The sequence below is a fragment of the Trichechus manatus genome, unplaced genomic scaffold, assembly GCF_000243295.1.
Source record: "Trichechus manatus latirostris isolate Lorelei unplaced genomic scaffold, TriManLat1.0 scaffold00010, whole genome shotgun sequence".
NCBI lineage: Eukaryota > Metazoa > Chordata > Mammalia > Sirenia > Trichechidae > Trichechus > Trichechus manatus.
In genome coordinates, this window is record NW_004443946.1 from 21,238,642 (window position 1) to 21,259,735 (window position 21,094).

The following is a 21,094-nucleotide window of genomic DNA, read 5'->3' on the forward strand; positions in this document are numbered from 1 at the left end:
GTCACTGAACTGTGCATGTAGAAATTTTTGAAATGGTGTATCTTTGGCTATGTATATTTTCACTAAACACAAAAACAAAAGGTCGAGAAGGGAGAGGGTTGACATGTTGTGGGGCTGTTAACCAATGTCATAAAACAATATGTGTACTACTGTTTCATGAGAAACTATTTGTTCTGTAAGCCTTCACCTGACGTACAACAACAACAAAAAAAATGCAAACACTGCTTGTACTACACTAATTGAATTGTCATTTTTTTTTTTCAATTTTATTTGAAAGCTGTCTTTTTTTTTTCACAAGGAGGAGAGATTTATTTGTTAAAGTGTTTCATATAATCAGAATTATTAAGCATTTATTTCTATATATTCAATCATTTATATGAAGCCTGGAGGTTTTTTTTTTGTTTGTGTGTGTGTGTGGTAAAATATACACAACAAAAAAATTGTCATTTTAATATTTTTCTGTGTATTAATTCAGTGACATTAATTACTTTCCACCTGTTGTACTACCATCATCACTATTTCTGAAAGTTTTACCTCACCTCAAACAAACTCAGTACCCCTTCAGCAATAACTCCCATCCCCTCCTCCTGCTCTCACTCTCCTTTTTGATGTTTACTTGCCTCAGCGCCTCAGGTCAGTCCACTCTTGGCCAACCTCACCAGAGAAACCTGTGTTGACAAAGGTGCTTTTTCTACTTGTCATGCAGAGAGTAAACAAGATAGCCAAATGAGATTAGCTGTGTGGTTGGTGGTGGGGCAGGGGTGTCACCTCACCCAGGCACCATGCCTAGCCCTCACGTGCCAACCACACCTCTCCCACCCCACTGGGATCAGGGCACCCAACACTAGCCACAGTGTTCACTCCAGGGGAGGTACTGGTAAGAGGATGGGGGCAGAAAGCTTAGGCCCTACTCTGGCTCAGTTAGACATGCATGTGACCTCAGATAAGGCACTAAATCTCGTCCAGCTGTACAACCCCAAACGAGTCCCTCAGACCTCACGACTGGAGCCCAGCAACTTTTCCTGTCGTAAGGCACCTAATTAAAAGACACAATCAAATGGAGCACCCGGCGACAATCTTTTGTTCCTTCATAGGCTTTATTCCTCTTGGTGGGCTCAGCTCCTTGTCAAAGAAGGACAGTAAATTCCACAGGGCCAGCTTCATCTCACTGGACTCCAAGCCTGGTCATTCTCAAGATGGCCTAGTTCCAGCCCCTCACAACCCACCAGACGCCTGTCGTTGGTTTACTGGGAAGTCCATAAAAACTCTATGCTAGAATATCTCTGGAAGGACATACAAGGATCTGGGAACAGTGGCTCCTCCTGGGAGGGGAACTGGGAGGCTCCGGATGGGGTGTGAGGGACACTTACTTTTCACTGAAAACCCTTTTGTTCCTTTTGAATTCTGCACCATGTTCAATTACTACCTATTTTAAAAAATACTATGCAAAAAAGAAAAGTCTGTGGAAATGTGTACATTTACATCAGACCTCTGGTATGGAACAGAAGGGACTTCTCATTTCTCTGGGATTTTTTTTTGGGGGGGGTGGTATACAGTGTTCATGTGTTATCAAGGAAAAAAAAAGATATTTCCAAAATAAAAAAGAACTAGAAAAAAAGGAAAAAATTATCCCATCTACTTAAACGAATTAGTAAGAGAATCAAATAAGATATTGTACAGGGAAAGGGCTGTGAAGAATTTTAAAGTGCCTTATCAGTCTAGGATAGTATAAAGAGTCCTAAGAAGGGACCAGGACATGAGGATAAACCAGCAATCATGCACACACCCACTCAAACAGATGGCAAACTGATGAATGTGGGGAGAAATGAGAGGCAGCCCCCACGCCACACCAGCTAAGTGGACCCAGAAAAACCCCAAACATGCTTCTAAGTCTCTCTCAGGTGGGGCCGGGCATACCAATGGCTTCTCACAACCAGGACTGTGCTCATCAAGACAGAAGCCAACTCACGAGGACCCACATCCCAAGCCCCTCAGCCCACCCTGCAAGCCTGAGCCACCCTCCTCTCCACCACTGCAGGAGGCTGTTGGCTGGTGGCCGCAGTGTGCGAGCATCAAGCCAGGGCCCCTGGAGAGGGCAGCAAGCATGTGCGTGCAGGGTTGAGTTCCCCGTAGCCTCTGCTGACGCTAGGAGGTCACTGCAGAGTGGCCAGGGATTGTTCTCTCCCTCTCAGGCTGCCCTTGAGGCCCTCTGACCCCACACACGTGGCCAGTCTGGCCAGGGTGTGGGCACTGGGGAATGTGTCGAAGCAAAGACCTGCCGGGAAGTGATCTCAGATGCCCGGTTTTCTGGTCACGTAAATAGGAATATCTGGTTAACTTATCAAGGGCGAACTGCCAGCCTTTCACAGCGGGCTGTCAGCTGGTTCAGGCACAGATGAAAAGCAGAGTCCTCAAGAACATCTCCACCCAGATCTGTTTACTTTCCGCTCACCTGGGAGTGGTTTCTGAAAAAGTTGAGAACCACTAGACGGTTTCCTTTGCTTGGAAAGGGCACCTCTCTAACAGCCTGCCAAGCAACATGTGGATATTGGGGTCCTGGAAATCCAGGCCCCACCTAGGACACGGGAGGCAGGGGGAAGGATGGGAATAAGGAAGAAGCTGGACTTTGGAATCAGATAGACCTGGGGTTTCAGTCCCAACCTACACCTTTATTTGGACAAGATTCTTAACCTCTCAGCCTCAGGATCCTCACCTATAAAATGGGGATAACAGAATTAGAAAGGAGCAGATCAGATCACAGGATTTGAAGACTTAGTTTGGTGCTATGTCCATAGCAGATGATGAATAAATGTTCGTCCAGCTGGCCTTTGCCACTCATCAGCTGTGTGACCTTGATTAACCTGTCTAAGCCTCAATTATTGCATCTGACAAATAGGAATAAATAATATCACTACTTTGCAGGGCTGTTGTCAAGATTAAGATTAAAAAAAACAAACCCACTGCCACCAAATCAATTCAATTCCAACTCATAGCAACCCTACAAGACAGAGTAGAACTGCCCCACAGGATTTCCAAAGATGTAAACTTCACAGAAGCAGACTGCCACATCTTTCTCTCACGGAGCAGCTGCGGGGTTCAAACTGCTGACCTTTCAGTTATCAGCCAAGCACTGAACCACTGTGCCACTGCGACTCTTTCAAGATTAAGATACCAGAAGCCCAAAAGCCAGCGAGATGACCACAACACAGCAGGAGCCCAGTAAATATCACAATGCTGTCACCATGCTCTCAACTTCCTATCGCCTTTCTATTTAATCAAAGTTAATCATTCACAGAGCTCAACAGAAGGAGGTCCTGTTATTTTTGTTCCCACTGATGAGAAAGCCCTGAAACCAGCCTCCTGATCAGGGTGAGGAGACTGAGGACTGCGCTTCTTGGTTTATGCCCATCTCAGCCTACTGCAGCCCCAGAAACCCAAAGGGTCACAGAGGCCAAAGAGCAGGATGGGGGGATGGCTTGTTCTGGGGCTTGCTCTGTTCTTGTTGGAGAGGGGTTCCCAGGCACTCCATGAGGCCCAGGCACGGCCTTGGCAGACTCCTACCTGGGTGGCTCAGAGGCCTTCCTGCCCAGTACGGGTGGAATCTGAGGGCTCCTGGGAGAATTCAGAGCTGTTTCAAAAGTCAGATGGATGAATGGTTCCAGTGGAGAAACAAGGTCTGTCCTCTTAGCTCCTGGCCAATGACAGCCAACACCTCCCCCACCACCACCTCCAATCTTCCACAATCCACAGCCCTGCTGCTTCCCAAAGACCAAGGAGCCCATAGCAACTGCCCAGCCATCCTTAGGTTTGTCAAATATGGGTTTTGTAATCCTGACTTAGTTGTTTGGTCTCACTGAGTCTTGGTTTCATCAGCAAAACACAGACAAAAATAAACCTCTGTCCCATACCGTTGCTGTGAGGGAGGGCTGCGTGAGTTAATGCAAAGGGCCGGGCACAGACCAAGTGCTCACGGAGTGTTAAAAACCAAAAATGTATCTATATAGAAAGTACATCAATGGTTGCTTAGAGCTGGGGTGGGTATGGGTGAGTTAGGGGGGTGATAGCTAAAGGATATGGGGTTTCTTTTTGAGGTGATGAAAATACTCAATAATCGAATGTGGTGATGGTTGCAGAACTCCGCGAATATACTAAAAATCTTTGAATTGGACACTTTAAATGAGTGAACTGTACGGTTTGTGAATTATATCTCAATAAAGCTGTTTTTTAAAACACACACACAGCTAACTGCCTTAAGGAACAACTGCCTCCTTTGCAATAAGACCAGAAGAACCGGATGGTGTCCGGCTACCATTACTGAGTGTTTTGATCAAAGATTCGACAGAAGAATCCTGATCAAAAGGGGAGAAATGCAGAATAGAATTTCAAATTCTTATAGAATCCAGACTTTCTGAAGCCCCTGAGGCTGGATAAGTCCCCAAAGGTATTGCCCTGAGATAATCTTTAAATCTTAAACCAAAAATATCCCCTGAAGTCTTCTTTAAAACAAACAATAAACCAAAACCAACCATTGCCATCAAGTCAATTCCAACTCATAGCGACCCTACAGGACAGATTAGAACTGCCCCATAGGGTTTCTGAAGGCTGCAATTTTTACAGAAGCAGACTGCTACATCTTTCTTCCAAGCAGTGGCTGGTGGGTTCGAACCAGCAACCTTTCAGTTAGCAGCCAAGCACTTAAACACTGTGCCACCAGGGCTCCTTATAAGACAATAATTTAATTAGTAAAGAATGTCTGCCTTGAACAATGTGCTCTTTTAAGAACTATCTATGTGGGATCAAACTGACAACACCAACTCCAAAGATTAGACAGGAAATTTAGGGGTCATTGAGTTTATGTTAGTGTGGAAGGAATAATTCGGAAAATGAGGGTGAGAATGGCTGCACAACTTGAAGAATACAATCAATGTCACCGAACTGTACATGTAGAAATTGTTGAATTGGTGTATGTTCTGTTGCGTATATTCTCAACAACAACAAAACAATAAAATAAATTTAAAAAGAAAAAATAAATCAAATATACCACACAAAAATTTTCCAGGACCCCACTGTCTTTTATTGAGGTAAAAAGGCCCATTAGCAGGAAACCAGCCTCAAAGGCAGGCCAGGCCCTGGGCCCTCGCCCTCTCTGGGGACTGATTTACTTGACTGATCTGGTTCAGCTACTGAACAGTGGCCCATAGTGGCAAGCCGAGATGATGACTCCAGGGACCAGTCTTCTCATCTGTGGGTATATAGCACTTGAGCCAGGCCTGAACTGTGAGCTTTAGGAGCCTGTGGCCTTCTTGGTGCCTCCCCAGGGGCAGCTACTCTGAAGGGCAGGCTTCCGCCCCAGGGTGGCCCCCCTGCTCTGGGAGGCCAGTGTGAGCCTGATGCACTGTCATCCTGAGCTGGTCCTGCCTAGAACCCCTCCCCCACGCCCAGAGTCCAGTGGGCCACAGCACACAGGAGTGGCCCACACATTCCTTCTCCAAAGAAGGAAAAGGCAGCCAAAAGTGAGGTCATTTGGTTTTTCTAGAGCAGATGCTGAGAGCTATGGGTCACCCAATTCCACAGACAACGTCCCCAGATGACAAGGATTTGACCCAGTCTGGTATTCACAAAATATGGGCATCTGTGACCTGGCAGAATCAAGGTCCTCACTTGATGCCTCCGCGTAGCTAACCCTGGGCAAATTACTTCATAGCTCCAAGTCTCAATGGCTTATCTGTGAAATGATTATGATCAAGTCCTCTCTCCTGGGATGTGGTAAGAATTAAACAGCACAATGGGGACTTAAAATAAAATACAGTTGGCTCCCTTCCTCTCTCCAGGTCATTTCTGCTGACAGTGCTTTGCTGCCTGAGAACGATGACCCTGCCTAGATTCCAAGCTGCCTGCATGGATGCTCCTCCCCAGAGTACAAACCACTTTTCATTACAGATTTGCAAGAAAGGAGGAGACAGTGCTTGGACAAAGAACTTTTCCATGTCTCTCCTCTGTGATCCCCATATAACCTCCTGGTCTAGAGCTCCTGTTCTGGCCTGTCCACAGTCCACTCCTGTTCATCTCATCCCTCTCGAGCCATCTCCTGTGGTACAATGCCTGGGAACACTGACTTCCTGCGATAGCCACTGTCACCAGGCTAGCAGCTGGGGCGTCAGCTCTCTCAACTATTTTGGGGGCGGCGGTGGGGTGGGGGGTAGTTTCCTGGAAGCCTCTGGCCCAGTGAAGATCACTGCACCTTTTTATAATGGGCATGAAGCCCTGAACAGTAGCCAGGGCTCGAAGTCTGAGCTCACACTGGCTGGTCCAATGACAGAGCAGAAAAACAGAACAGAAAAAATGCAAAGAAAGAACGGGAGAACAGCTCAGTGCAGTGGTTCTCAAACTTGACTCTGCATCAGAATCATCTGGAGGGCTTGTAAAAACCCAGTTTCTGATTTAGTAGGTCTGGGGCAGATGCTAATGCTGCTGGACAGGGACCAATTCTGAGAACCACTGGTAGAACAGTGGTTCTCAAAATGTATTATACATAAGAATCACCTTTTTTAGTATACATAAGAATGTAGATTCTGATTCAGTATATCTAGGGGTGGAAAGGCAAATTCTCAGCAGGGGTTCGAACCGGTTCAAAGCCCTGGTGCAGAGGATCTGGGTTCAGTCTGGGTCTGCCACTTACCCTGGGACCTGAGCAATTCTTGACCTTTCTGAACCTCAGTTCCCACTTTCGCCAAATGGGGATAATACCTTCCTCACTGAGTTGTTCAGGGATTTCAAAGAGCTAATCTATGCAAAAAGCCTAGTCCATAATAAGTATAGTCAATAACATTAATAGTGTCTAGAGTTCATTATGAAAGTATAAGAAAGAAGAGAGAAAGGGTACTCATGGAAAGGAATGAGACCATTTTAAAATTGACTCCAGGTAGTGATGATAGTTGTACAACATGATGAATGTAATTAATGCCACTGAATTGTACATGTAAAAAATGCTGAAATGACAAATGTTCCGAGATACATATATATTTTTATACTTAGTGTATATACAGATATATATAAAATCAAACCCATTGCCATCGACTTGATTCCTACTCACAGCGACCCTATAGGACAGAGTAGAACTGCCCCATAGGGTTTCCAAGGAGTGCCTGGTGGATTCAAACTGCCGACCTTTTGGTTAGCGGCCGTAGCTCTTAACCACTGTGCCACCAGGGTTTCCAAAGCCTACAGCACTTGTATTCCCAGGCAGTCTCCCATCCAAGTACTAACCAGGCCCAACCCTGCTTAGCTTCCGAGATCAAATGAGATCAGGCACATTCAGGGTAGCATGGCCATAATATATATATATATATGTATATATATATACTAACTATAAAAATAATAATAACTCCAGGGCCCATAGAATTGCCCTTGTGTACTAAATGGTCCCTGGAAGCATTGAGGGGTTATGAGGGTCATCTTGGTGCCCAATTTGTTCCTGAGTCTGGGCCAGCACACCCCAGCAGACACTGTACCCCAGCTCTCCACAGCCCTGGACTTCCTGACCTGATCAAGGAGACACAAGCTATAGGACCTCAGCTCTGGCCTGGCCCACACTCCAATCCAATGCCACCTGCTTCCGGATGGACACCACTCAGCAGCCACGTCACCTCACACTGAATGCAGGTGGAAACATAACCACTCAAGGGAAAGCTTAAAGCCCCAGGGACACCCCAAGCAGAAAGCAGGTGGGAGATGCATGAATTCAGGGTCCAGAAACTCTGGAAGCATCAGAAGTCACAACAAGGCTAAGGCTCTTTCAGTGATTTGCACCCCAGGGTGGAATGGGAGCGAAAACACCTAAGGAACAGAACACTTCTAAGAAGACCCAGGCATTAGCAGACTGAATATAGCAACTGCCACTCCTGGGGGGTGGGGAGTTTCCACAGAGGATCATCATGATTATCAACCATGACAGTAATTATCCCATGCCTAAAAGGAAGTTTCTATTTTCCAGGAGAGCTAAATGGAGGAAGGGAAAAAGAAGCTTGCTTGGCACTCTAAGAGTTCCTCCCCAGTTGCATATTAAAACAATAATTTATCCCTTTACACCAGCAGACTGGCAAACAATTGGAAAGCTGATAAAACCAAATGTTGGCAGGGTTGAGAGATCCAGGGCCTTCATGCCCATCGGTGGGAGGGTAGACCATACAGCCATTCTGGAAAGAAACTCAGCTCTATCAGAAAATCCAGTGTGCACCTACCAGGTAATTCCCCACTAGGAATTCCTCTCCCAAAGAAATTCTCACTCAGGTGAATATTGGGGTATTATTTGTGTTGGGGGTACCGGGGAGGGTGTTGAGGATGAGCTGGGTGTCCATTGTGGGGAGACTGACGGGTACACAGTGGCCTTGCATGGACCCATGATGACGATGGGCCAAAAGCTGAGAGGCGTAGTTAACTCAATTCTCTTCACCTGAGGTCCAAGAAAATAGAGTTTATTCCCCAAAACACGACACACAGGTCAGCACATTAAGAAGCAGTACAGAAATCCAAAAACCCTTTTAAGGAGATACAGACAGCCTGTGGGCTACGGAAACCCCACCCAGACCAGCACAATGTGGCCCAATGCCATCCTTGCCCTCTGGGCTGTCCACTAAACCAATCAGAAGTCTGGGGATAAGCCCGACAACAGGCCTGTTGGTCGGGCAGCCAGCCAGCACATCAGCATGGCCAGCCCAACTCAAGGGACAGGGCAGCAAGAAGACCAGCAGCAGGGAGCAGGTGGCTGAAGGCCAGGAATGTGTCCGTGGGAACGTCCACAGTTCCGGAAGGGTGGGAAGAGGTGCAGCTGCAGGCAGATCTGGCAGGACCCTCCAATTCCACTAGGAAGCCCGGGCGCCTCTGGGCAGGGCAGGACATGGGGCTTCTGTCTGTGGGGAGGTGTATGCACAATCCTTCTCGAAGATCAAAAAGATCCATGCCTGGTATCTATGTCTCGGAAAAAGGAACAGTTCAGCAGGCTGATGAATAAGATCAAGGAGTTGTCCAGCTATGGAAACAAGAGGATGGATGATTCCTGAGACCTACTGGTGACATTTTTAAGATATAATAATTAATCTTTTGGAAAAAAAAAAAAAAAGATCCATGCCTGCTCTGTTCCCCTCCAACACCGGGGCTCCTGGCTCAATCTCAGATACTGTGCAGCAAGGGGAGGGAACTACAGAGAATGGGAGCAGCCTGGGGGAGGGGGTTCTCTACCATCCCACCCACCCCCAAACCTGCTGGAGAGGAAAGTATCATGTTATGCCCTCAATTTAAAGATGGGGACACTGAAGACCAAGTGACCTCTCGGAACCCCAAGGAGACAGGAAGGGAGATAGGATCAGATCTTGGAGTTGCTCAAACTACCACCCAGTAAGTACTCACTCTCGCCAGTACTGTGCTGGAGTGGACATGCATCATCTCAGCAAACCTGCTCAACAATCCTATGTTACAGATGAGCAAACTGCAGGTCACAGGCATTAAGCAACCTCATCCCAGTCACACAGCTTGTAAGAGGCAGAAGTGAGATTTGAACTAGGGTTTACAGAGTGAAAGCCTGAGCCCTTTCCACTACCCTGGGGGCAGAGGCTCTCAGGGAAGACACAGCCACTCCTGGCGAGGGGGGAAGGGGTGAGGAGTCAGCCAGCACCACCTGTCCCAACATACCCAGCTCTGCCCGCCTGCCTTTGTGTCCTCTGCCCACCATCCTGCACCAGTCCTAGGTCAGTCCAGAACCACACAGGGACCTGTTCAACTGTCCCCAGGCAGTTCCTTGGCCTGGACCGGGAAGGCTGGCTAAAGGGCAGCCTAGAACACTGGTTCCACAGCCTCTGGGCCCCAGCTCCCAGGCTGCCCCAGAAACTCACGGGGCTGGGAATTACCTCCAACATGTACATCTGCAAGAGAAAGCCCTGGACCCACTGGCTCCCTGGGGATGCATAATAGGCCCAGCAGGTTTTTCTCCTAAGTCTCAGTTTTAGGCAGTGGAAACAGGGTTTGAACTCTTGTCTTTTTCAGCTTTCTGAACACAAAGCCCATTGAGAGACACCATGAACAACTATAGGACAGCCAAGTTAGGCGGTCTGTGTGCCAGAGTGTGGGCACCCAGCTTGTCTGGGCTTAGGCTGGCCCGATGTCAGCAGCCTCCCTGCCCGCAGGCCACTGCAGAGTCTCCTGACCCATCCCCAGTTCCGAGTTCCCCTGCCAATGAGCTGGAACCGGACTAGTTCATTCATTCCTCAGTAGTATTTGCTGAGCAACAGCTGTGGGTCAGACACCAGATCACATGCTGGGCAAGTAAAGACATCCCCTGTCTTCATGGATCCCTCAGCCCTACAGGGAGATACCATTCACCAGGGAGTCATATAAATGAGTACATATTTGCAACCTGAGCCTAAGTGCATACAGGAAAAGTCCCAGGAGGCACAACAGTGAGACAGGCCCTGACCTGGTCCAGGGTGTCTGTGAGTCTGCAGACCGCCCTGAGGAAGTCGGTGAATTTCTATGCCCATTTTTGTTGTTTGGTGCCATCAAGTCGATTCAGACTCATAGCGACTGCATGTAACAGGGGAGAACTGCCCCATAGGGTTTTCTTGGCTATAATTTTACTGAAGCAGAATGCCAGGTCTTTCTCCCATGGAGCCACTGGGTGGGTTCAAACCACCAACCTTTGGATTAGTAGCCAAGTGTTTAACTACTGAACCACCAAACAAAACAAAACAAAACACCAAACCTGTTGCCATTGAGTCAATTCTGACCCATAGCGACCCTAGAGGACAGAGTAGAACTGCCCTGTAGGGTTTCCAAGGAGCAGCTGGTGGATTTGAACTGCCAACCTTTTGGTTAGCAGCCATATCACTTAACCACTGCGCCAGATGAGCCATCAGGGGGTGTTAATTAGATAAAGCGTTTGTAAATGTGAAAAACCAGCTGCCTTCAGTCTATCCTGACACGTGTGTCAGAGTAGAACTGTGCTCCATAAGGTTTTCAATGGCTGATTTTCAGAAGTAATCTCCAAGGCCTTTCTTCTGAGGGGCCACTCGGTGGACTCAAACCTCCAACTTTTCGGTTAACAGCCAAATGCATTAACCGGTTGCACCACCCAGGGACACCCTGTAAATGTGAAAGGGGACCATATAATTTATTGTCCAAACTGGGGCACACCTGAAAATAAAAGGGGGTGCTATTAGTAATTACACCAGGACAACAGGTGCAAACTGGGACGTGAGGTCACCGTGGTATGTGCGTGGGGATGGGGAGACAGTCAGGAAGGTGGGTCTCACGAACAGAAAAAACAAAACAGCAAAGGTCCCAGGGAGAAGGGAATAAGGCTTCTCAAACAACTAAAAAATGGTCTGTGAGGCAGGTGCAGAGAGAAGAGGAGAGGAGTGCAGGAGGCTGGAGGTCCATGGGCCACACAGGTGGGCAGGGCACCTCCAGGACATTACGATTATTTCTCCTAAGAACAAAAGAAGCCACAGAGGAGGTTTTGTTTGAGTTCAGCGGAGGGTTAGGGGTTTAGGTGGGGAGACAGGTAGGTAAAGCAGTCAGGTGTTGGTTAACACATAATTATACCTGCTCTTGGAAAGAGACTTCTGTTTGCAGTGGGAAGGTGGCACCAAGGAGATAAGTTAGGAGGCTACTATGAAGGTCCAGGCAAGAGACACAGGGCGCTTAGCTCTGGGTGGAGGTAGTGGAGACAGAGAAGCAGGTGGATCAGAGGTCACACCCCAATTTCTAACTTGAGCCAACAGATGGATGAACATGGACAAAGGTGCCATTGATTGAAACACACCCTTCCACTCCACACTCCCTACCTGCCCAAACACCTACAGCGGGACACCACAGTTTATAAAAAAGGGTCCAAAGTCCTAGGCCTGACAATCTAATTTGAAAGTCAGAGCAGGTCTTCAGAAATCAAGATGCCTCCCACTAGAGTCAGGAATAGGAGGAGAATATGGAAAGTGTGGTTAATTGCCTCATGAACAACTGCCTCCTTTGCCATGAGACCAGAAGACCTGTACTGTGCCCTGCTACCATTACGGAACATTTTGATCAAAGATCCCATAGAAGAATCCTGATCAAGAGGGGGAAATGCAGAACAGAATTTTAAATTCTCATAGGCATCAGACTTTTTGGAGCCATAGAGGCTGGATGAATTCCTGAAACTACCGCCCTCAGATAATCTTTAAACCTTAAACCAAAAATATTCCCTGAAGTCTTCTTAAAACCAAACAATAGTTTCGCTTGACTAGTAAAGGACATCTACCTTGAGCATTATGCTCTTTTAAAGATCTGTATGGGATCAAATTGACAACAGCAACTCAAAAGACTGATAGGAAGGTTAGGGGACTGTGAGTTTTTATTAATGGGAGGAGGAACAATTTGGGAAAGGAGGGTAAGAGTGGCTGTACAACTAGAATGTAATAATGTCACTGAATTGTACATGTAGAAATTGTTGACTGGTGTATGTTTTGCTGTGTATATTTTCAACAACAAAAAATAACTGATTTTTAAAAACGCCTCTCACTGTGAGCACTTACTATGTGCCAGACACTGTCCCAAGTCCTTTGCCAATATTAACTCAATGAATCCTCCAACCACCCTATGAGCTAGGTACTATCATTATTCCCTTCTCACAGATGGAGAAACTGAGGCACAGAGACACTCACAAAGTCACCCAAGGTCACAACAAACAGCAGGCAGGGGAGCCAGGATTCCAACCAGGCTGCTGAGCGCAGGCTTTTAACCATGGGCTCGGCAGGCCAGGCTCTGTCAGCCTGGACCCCGTCGCACCCTCCTCTTCCCTGACCCTCCTGGGGGCCCAGCAGTGGGTCACTGTGCATCAGCCACACTCCTGCAAGTACCCATAGCCCAGCTCCTGACAGAACCTCACCCCAGCCCGATCAAATCACACTCTAGGGGTGAGGCCAAGAGGGCAGCTTTTAAAGTTCCCTAGGTAACACCAGGAGCCCTGTGGCACAGTGGTTAAGAGCTCAGCTGCTAATCCAAAAAGTTTGCAGTTCAAATCCACCAGCCACTCCTTGGAAACCTTATGGGGCAGTTCTACTCTGTCCTATAGGGTCGCCATGAGACGGAATAGACTCGACGGCAATGAGTAGGTAACACCAATGCACAGTCAGGGTGGACAAGCACTGCCTTGCTGTTGTTGTTAGGTGCCATTGAGTCAATGTTTTTGACTCACAACAACCCCATGTGACAGAGTGGAACTGTCCCATAGGGTTTTCTTGGCTGTAATATTTACAGAAGAATATCAGGTCTTTCTCCTGCAGAGCTGCTGGGTGGGTTCGAACTACCAACCTTTCAGTTAGCAGCCAAGGTTTAACCACTGTACCACCAGAGCTCCTTAACCACTGCCTTAGGGCCCTCTAATGAAGCAATTCTAGTGCCTTTCTCCAACCCCATGCCTCATGCCTCTCCACCAAAATCTTGGAGAAAGCCAGGTGGAAATCATCATTGAGACTGTCTTGAGGGTAAACCAGAAAAGGGGGATAGTGATGAAAGGACCTAAAAGAATTTTTCTCTAACGGACCAGGCCAACCCTTGGAAGGTGGGAACCACGAGGTAGTGGACCCATGCCCGGCTGACCCTAGCAGTACCCACTCCTCGATACCTGCACACTCTGCCTTCCCACATCTGAACAATGGAGCCAGCCCACCTGTGCTTCTAGAAGTTCTCCCAGACCTAACAAACAAGGGGGTAGGGGGAAGTGGACATGAGCTGCCCACAGGACTTGCAGGACAGCAGCCCTGGGAAGGTGTTGCAGCTCTGTTCACTTGGCCCATGCAACCTAACCCAGACCTTCCCAGCCTTCTTCCGCTCCAACACCTGTTGATTCCCAGTGGCTCCAAGAAGAAGCCCAAGGCCCGCCACACTCACCTGGGCCATGGTTTTCAGAAGGCAAACCTGGGTAGGCATCCCTAGTGGGACTCAAGGCTCAGCCCCACTGTCCACCACCCACGTTGTCTCTGCTGGCCCAGCAATAGACAGGAAAGAGGCCATCAGTCCCCCTCTGCCTCCCCTGCAGCTTGAGCTACTCATTCTCCTCCCTGCCACTCCATCTCTCTCCGTCTCCCATCTTTTCCACACTTTTGTAGAATGTTCGCAGGCACAATGAACACACAGCACTGGGAGATCTGAGTTCTAATTCTGGTTCCACCACAAGTGCATTGAGGGGCCTCAAGACAGCCCCTCAAAGCTTCACCTGTACGTGTTGCCAGACCTGCCTCCCTTCAACGGGCTATTGGAAAGATCAAGGACCCAGCCGCTGGGAGAGCACTCTGAGGGAATTAGTGTTTCCTCAATTTGCCTGATTATAAAAAATGTTCAAGAGTACAGATTCACCCCACCCCACCCTGATAACCGCCATTCTGGCCCCGAAGTTCTGGGGTGGGGCCCATGAATGGGTATTTCAACAAGTCCTCTAGGTGAATCCTATAATCAGGCAAGTTTGGGCAACCCAGGCTAGAGAAATGTACGGACGTCTTTATCACCTTACCTTCTGTGCAGAGAAGGGCAAGGAAGAATAAGTTTGCTAAAAGCACACCTTGGCTTCATCCAACATACAAAATAAGGACACTTGTCACCACTTACAGAGCCCACCAGGTGGAGGACTCTGTCCTGGGTGGTTTACAGCTGTCATCTCCTTGAGTCTTGGCAGCAATCCTACAAGGTAGATTATTTTCTTTTTTACAGATGGAGAAACTGAGACTCAGAATAAAGACCTGAATGCAGCTCGCAAGAGGGCAGTTACCCTCCACCCCATGACTGCTGACTCCAAAGCTGGGCTCTTCCCCTCACCATGCCACCTCTGCAAGTTCGACTCTCCTGCTGAGAGGGCAGAGAGCAAAAGGCAGCTCCAAGCAGGATTCGCTCTCCTATTCCCTTCCCTGAGCCGGACATGGCCCATGCATAGGTGGTCCCAATCATCCCATCCTGCAGGACAAGGGGGCGCCCCACTGCATGTACCTGGCAGCTGCTGTTTTCTGCCCCAAATATTAGGGAGATGGGGGTCCCAGAGCCTACAACCTAGAAGGGGCAGTAGGACCTACCTATGAAGCTATCAAAAAGCCACCCAGGGCAAGGGGAGTTCTGAGCCAAAATGTCCACTACTGGAGTGAAGGGTCACTGTGCCTGAGGTCAGAGAACATGTCACATCTGGAATGAAGCCCAAGGAAGAACCCCAGACCCCTTTTCCCCCCAACACACATAATCCCCGCTTAGAGAGCAGAGCTGTAGCCGGCTCCATGCCAGGAGTTCAGCAACTCCCATTTCCCTCGAGAGGAAGCAATTTCCTCCTGCAGAGGAAGCTGCCACCCCCATAGCCCCTTCCTCTCCTCGTCCAGCCTCTCCAGAGGGAACTGGACCTGGGACAGGACAGCTGAGAGCAGAGGGAGAGCGCCCGGCGTGTCCCAGAAACCTCGCCTTCCTACAGGGAGTCTTCCCAGGCCAGGCTGCTGTTGACTCCTCTCCTGTGTAGGGAATGGCACTACGATAGCAACGCTGACACTCACTGACAGGTAGTCACTAAGCACTGCATACTGATGATCACACTGACTCTTCACAATCAGCTTAAGAGATGGGTTTAAGATCCCCATTTTAGAGATGAAAAAACTGAGGCTCAGAAGGATTAAGGAACCCAGCTAGCAAACAGCAGACCCCAAACCAAACCCAGAGCTCCTTACACTAAATTCCAAGTTCTTTCCACATCTCTCTCTCTCACTGAGCATCTACTGAGTACAGAGTACTAAACCAGCCAGGACCAGGCCACAAGAATGAAGAAGAAATGGCCCCCGCTCTCAGGGAACTCATCTAGCTGACAGGTAACTGCCCCCACTCTCAGGGAGCTAGTCTAGCTGACAGGTAACTGCATGTACTGCCAGCCAGGTAAGTGCCTACTGAGTAGCACAGAGCACCCAAGAGGAAACAGTGGGCGGGTTCCCGCAGGGCCCGTGCCGGCTCATAGTGGAGGGCCCATGCCAGCCAGCAGCAGAGGTCAGTTTGTTCTGCACAGGGCTCCAGGGTAGTACCCCATCTGAGAGCCCGAGACTTGACAGAGTGAATTAAAGCCAGCAGTGGTCAGCTGTAGGTACACCAGACCTGGGGAGAGCAGGAATAAGTAGAGGAGATCCTGCTCTGTTAGCAACACGTTTGTTGTTGTTGTTAGTTGCCACTGAGTCAGCTCTGACTCATGGTGACCCCACCTGCAACAGAACGAAACATTGCCTGGCCCTGCACCATCTCCATAATTGTTGGCATGCTTGAGTCCATGATTGTGGTCACTGTGTATTTTGAATGCCTTCCAACCTAGGGGGCTCATCTTCCAGCACTAAATCAGACAATATTCTGTTGTGATCCAAAGGATTTTCACTAGCTAATTTTCAGTAGTCGATTGCCAGGCCTTTCTTCCTAGTGTCTTAGTTTGGAGGCTCCACTGAAAACTGTCCACCATGGGTGACCCTGCTGGTATTTGAAATACTCGTGGCATAGCTTTCAGCTTCATAGCAACACGTAAGCCACCACAATACGACAGACAGACAGGTGATGGCAGCAAGAAACTGATAGGACTTTTCTCCAAAGGGTGTCAGGATATTTTACATTGGTGTCCATAACTCACCAGCCAAAACTCTATCACACACTAACCAACCAGGAGAACCTATGGGAGAGAAACAGCCTGGGGCAGAAAGAGTTGAAAAGAAAAAAGGGGGGGCACCAATGGGGAGAGTGGGGTCAGCAAGCTCTGATGTCCCTACTCCTCCCCAGGGCACCAAGAGGCTGTAGCAGGAGGAGGATATGAGGAAGGGAGGGCAGGGACCTAGTCCTTTAAAAAAGCGCTTCTCCACCAGAAGATGCTGGAGCTTCTCATTAACTCGGTAGCTACAGACCTCCCCAGAGCTGTGCTGCAGCCAGCTCCGGACCTGGCCACCATGGCCTCTATTCCATCATTCAGTAGACTGCAGAGATCCACCCAGCCAGCCTGCCCACCTCTGCAGATAGCTACTGTGGCAGACCCAGCCAGAAGTGCAGCCTGGGGGTAGGAGGAAAGGAGGAGGGTAACGTCCAGCGCTCTCTGCTGACCTGTCAGCCCTGCCCTGGGGGCTTGTAAAATGCCTGAGATCAGTAAATCAGTAAATATATAAAGTGTAAATTAACATATAAAATCTTATATGCAACACAGAAAAATAATAGTGTAACCTGTGGGGAGTTACAATGGGGTGGGGAATAAGCAACTTTTAATGCTTTTTTTTTTTTTTTAACCATGAGCATGTCTTAGTTTTCTAATAAAACAGAAAACTGAAGACTTGTAAACCAAAACCATTTCAAGTTGTGATTCATGAGGATATTTAAGGATGCCCCATTAGAATAGGGCATTACTACTACCTGCCAAGACACTGGGCTCCTATCCTTGCCCCTCTCCTTGCCTCCAGCACCAGCTTGCCCTGCAGAGAAGTATGAGAGCCAACACCCCCAAAATAATAAAGGCAGACTTGGAGTGGGGGCCCAGCTATACCGCACAGGGGCCTCACCTCACACCCCACCCTTCGTGAAAATCAACTTCTGCAGAAGGGAAGTCGTCCCCCGAGGCCAAGCGCAATGGGATGACTAATGGGCCTGACTCAGGGATGACTGGAGATTTGGTTTCCCGAAAGGAAGTGAGCCACCTGCCTTCTTTTTCCCTATCTAGGAAGGCACAAGGGAATGACTTGGCCCAGTCTCTACAGGCCCAGCGTTTTTACCCAGATTGCTCTGGTGAAGCTACCCCACCACCCTCCACTGCAACCAGCTCCCCAGAGTGGGAGGAAGCCAGAGGCAGGTAGAAAGAGGAATGGCTCACGCTATTAAAGAAGATACAGGATGGTGGGTGGGTGGCACAAAGGACAAGATGGGGCCTTACCCCTTTTGATCCTCAATTCCCAACATATACACTGAGAGGGGTGCATGAAAGCTCTGGAAGCCAGCAGGTTCTGGTCCTGATTTTTCTTACTGACTAGCTGTACAGCTTTGATTCAGTCTCCTCATCTGTAACTTGAAGGGGCTAGAGTATTTGATATCTAAGGCTCTCTTCCCACCACCTGTCTGCCCGTCTGTCATACTGTAGTGGCTTGTGTGTTGCTATGATGCTGGAAGCTATGCTATCAGTATTTCAAATACCAGCAGGGTCACCCATGGTGGACAGGCTTCAGCAGAGCTTCTAGACTAAGACAGACTAGGAAGAAAGGCCTAGTGATCGACTTCTGAAAATAAGTCCAATGAAAACGTTATGAATTGGTGTATGTTCTGCTGTGTATATTCTCAACATCAACAAAAATAAAATAAATTAAAAAAAAATCTTATAGATAAGAAGAGAATATTGTCTGATATAGCGCTGGAAGATAAGCTTCCTAGGTTGGAAGTCACTCAGAATATGCCGTGGCCACAGCAATGGACTCAAGCATGTCAAACATCATGAAGATGGCACAGGTCTGGGCAATGTTTCATTCTGTTGTACATGGGGTCTCCATGAGTTGGAGACAACTCAACGGAAACTAACAACAACAAAGGCCCTTTTCAGCTCCTAAACTTTAGGCTTCTATAAGAGTTGGGTGATGTACTGGGACTGAGAAAGGGCTGGAAAAGACAGGAAGAAGAAGAGAGCTTTGGGTACAGAGGCTCGTGCCTGGTATTCCTCCCAGAAGCAATGGTTCTAACTGGAACACCAGTGTCCCCCCTGCCCAGCCCAGTCACTCATCCATTCACTATTTTCTAAGCTCTATCTCTATGACAGGTACTGTGCTAGGGCCAGGAAAAGAACAGTGAACAGATGAGTCTTAGAAGAGTTCAGTCTAGTGAGCTTTTCAACTGAGTTTCAAGACCTGTCACACCATTCTGTGCCTTCAAGGACAGCCCTTTGAAGAAGCAGAGCATGGAAGAGTAATACAGACAGCAAGACAGAAGAGGTCCTTCCATTAGGAAAGTAGGCTTTGGATCCTGAATCTGCTCCTGATTTGTTGTGTGACGTTTGACAAGCTTCATCAGCCCTCTAGGCCTGTTTCTCCAGGTGTCGAGAGGGGAAGGGTTCTGGTCCCTGTAGGGCCTTCCAGCTCTGGCAGTCTAGGCATCTCTGAGACCTAACCTCTTAGTCCTAAAGGGGATTATGGGGAAGGAGGCCTGTTGGGGCCAAGCCTTTAGGTGGGGAAGGAGGCCTGTTGGGGCCAAGCCTTTAGGTGGGGAAGGAGGCCTGTTGGGGCCAAGGCTTTCAGCGGCAGCTTCCTGTTGGCTCCTGCTTAGATCCAAAAGCAGCACTGACCTATCTGGGACCCTGCAGACTCCACACAAATGGAGCTGACAGACGGCCAACTCCGAGGAGTTCCAAGGCACAAAGGATAGAGCTTCAGTGTGGTAAAGTCCAGCTGCTGGTGGCTGTTTGAAGGCAAGCATTTTGCTTTAACTTGGGTGATAAAATGGATGTGGAAGTTTCTCAAAGTTGGAACAATTTCACTTGGGATGGAACCATTTCGCAAGAGGATAAGAAGAAAGCTATGCCACTGTTCCTGTGCCACTCTACTCAGTGGGGGAAAGTGGGTCCCTCCCTCCCCGATTTCTGCCGGATTTTAACCATAAACACAGCCCTTTTCTGAAGGGAAGGGCTTAACGCAAACCAGATGCGGCAGGGACTTTCCCCCACCCCCTCTTCAGCCCTAAAATTAAACTTTCGGTATCTCCTCTGCCAAAATTCACTTGAAGGCCAAGCCTTAAAGAGCCAATGCCTCCGGTCCTCACCCTCACACGCTCTCAATCACATCCCACTTTAAACAAAATGTCAAAGTTCCCCAAATGGAGTGTGGAGGGGGCAGCTCCTTAGGAGCTGGCACTCATGCAGGGCAGGGGCAGAGTTAAAAGGAGGGGTCACTAGAGGAGAAGGGAAGCTGATCCTCCACAACCAGCACTGCTGCCAGCCCACAACGGGCCCAACGGGCAGCCTTCCGAAGAGGTGGCTTCCTACGTCTGGGGAACGGTGCAGTTGGGGCTTGCAAACAGAGCCAACCCAACCCAAAGGGAGCCAGCCTGCATACCACCCCTGTCCCAGGGAACTCTGGAGGTTCCTGAAAGAGTTCCTTTCCTAGACTCCTTTTCAGTCTCTAGAAAATGGGATGAACAACAAGCATCTGATTTAACTCTGAGCACTCACTCAAAGCTGGGATGAACTCAACAGAACCCATTTTATATGAGCTGAACTCTTGGTCTTCCAGGCTTCCCCTGCACCGGATGCTAGCTCCCCATCCTGAAAACTCTCTTGGCCCTGGGGATCCTTCCAACTTCAGCTGAAAGCCCAGACCACCCATCTTTCCCTCCCCATCTCCCCACCCTCCCCACCCTCCCCACCTCCTGGCCATGCCACAGCAGCCAGCACTAATCAGCTTGCCCAACGTAGGTACCTCTGGTTTCTCCAGCAAAGGGACATATTCCCTGCCCTTTTAAGGTCAGGGGACCACGTCTTATACCCTCTACAGACTCCACAGGGCCTAGCAGTGCAGAACACAGACTGCGCCTGGAATGGACTGCTAACTCTCCTTGAGCACCTGCTCCTCAAGAAAAGGGGCAGAAATTTAGCAACGGATATTGGTGATGGCTGCACATGATTGATGTAATTGGTGTCAATGAATTATACACGTAAAAAATCAAATTGGCAAACGTTTATGTTATCTATATATTTACCACAATAAAAAAGAGGAAAACAAATTTAAAAATTTTTTTTTAAAGAGACAGGTGACAGCAGAAAAATATTTGAAGAGGGATGGAGCTTCATATGGAAATTCCCTGACTTGCTATAAATTTTAAATACCTTTCTTATGAAGTATTTAATCTTATAATCTTAACACAACTGTTTATATTTCTGCATATCATCTTCCTCATTTATCTAGTTCTATGGTTGCAACCGATCATAATGTGCATACAATTTAGTGTTCTACTTTCTCATCGGTCTACTGAACATTTTGTTCCTGTATCATCTTCCTCATTTTCATTTTACAGACTGCAAAAATATGTCACCACCATCGTGTATCATGATGGCTTG

General features: G+C 48.3%; 1 protein-coding gene and 1 pseudogene across 3 annotated transcripts in view; both read right to left on the reverse strand.

Moving 5' to 3' along the window:
• The window catches only part of ACTN1 (actinin alpha 1), a 109,836-nt gene that overhangs the window by 58,831 nt on the left and 29,911 nt on the right, over positions 1 to 21,094 (reverse strand). The window lies entirely within an intron of this gene.
• Positions 7,219 to 7,336, reverse strand: LOC111819513 (uncharacterized; annotated as a pseudogene).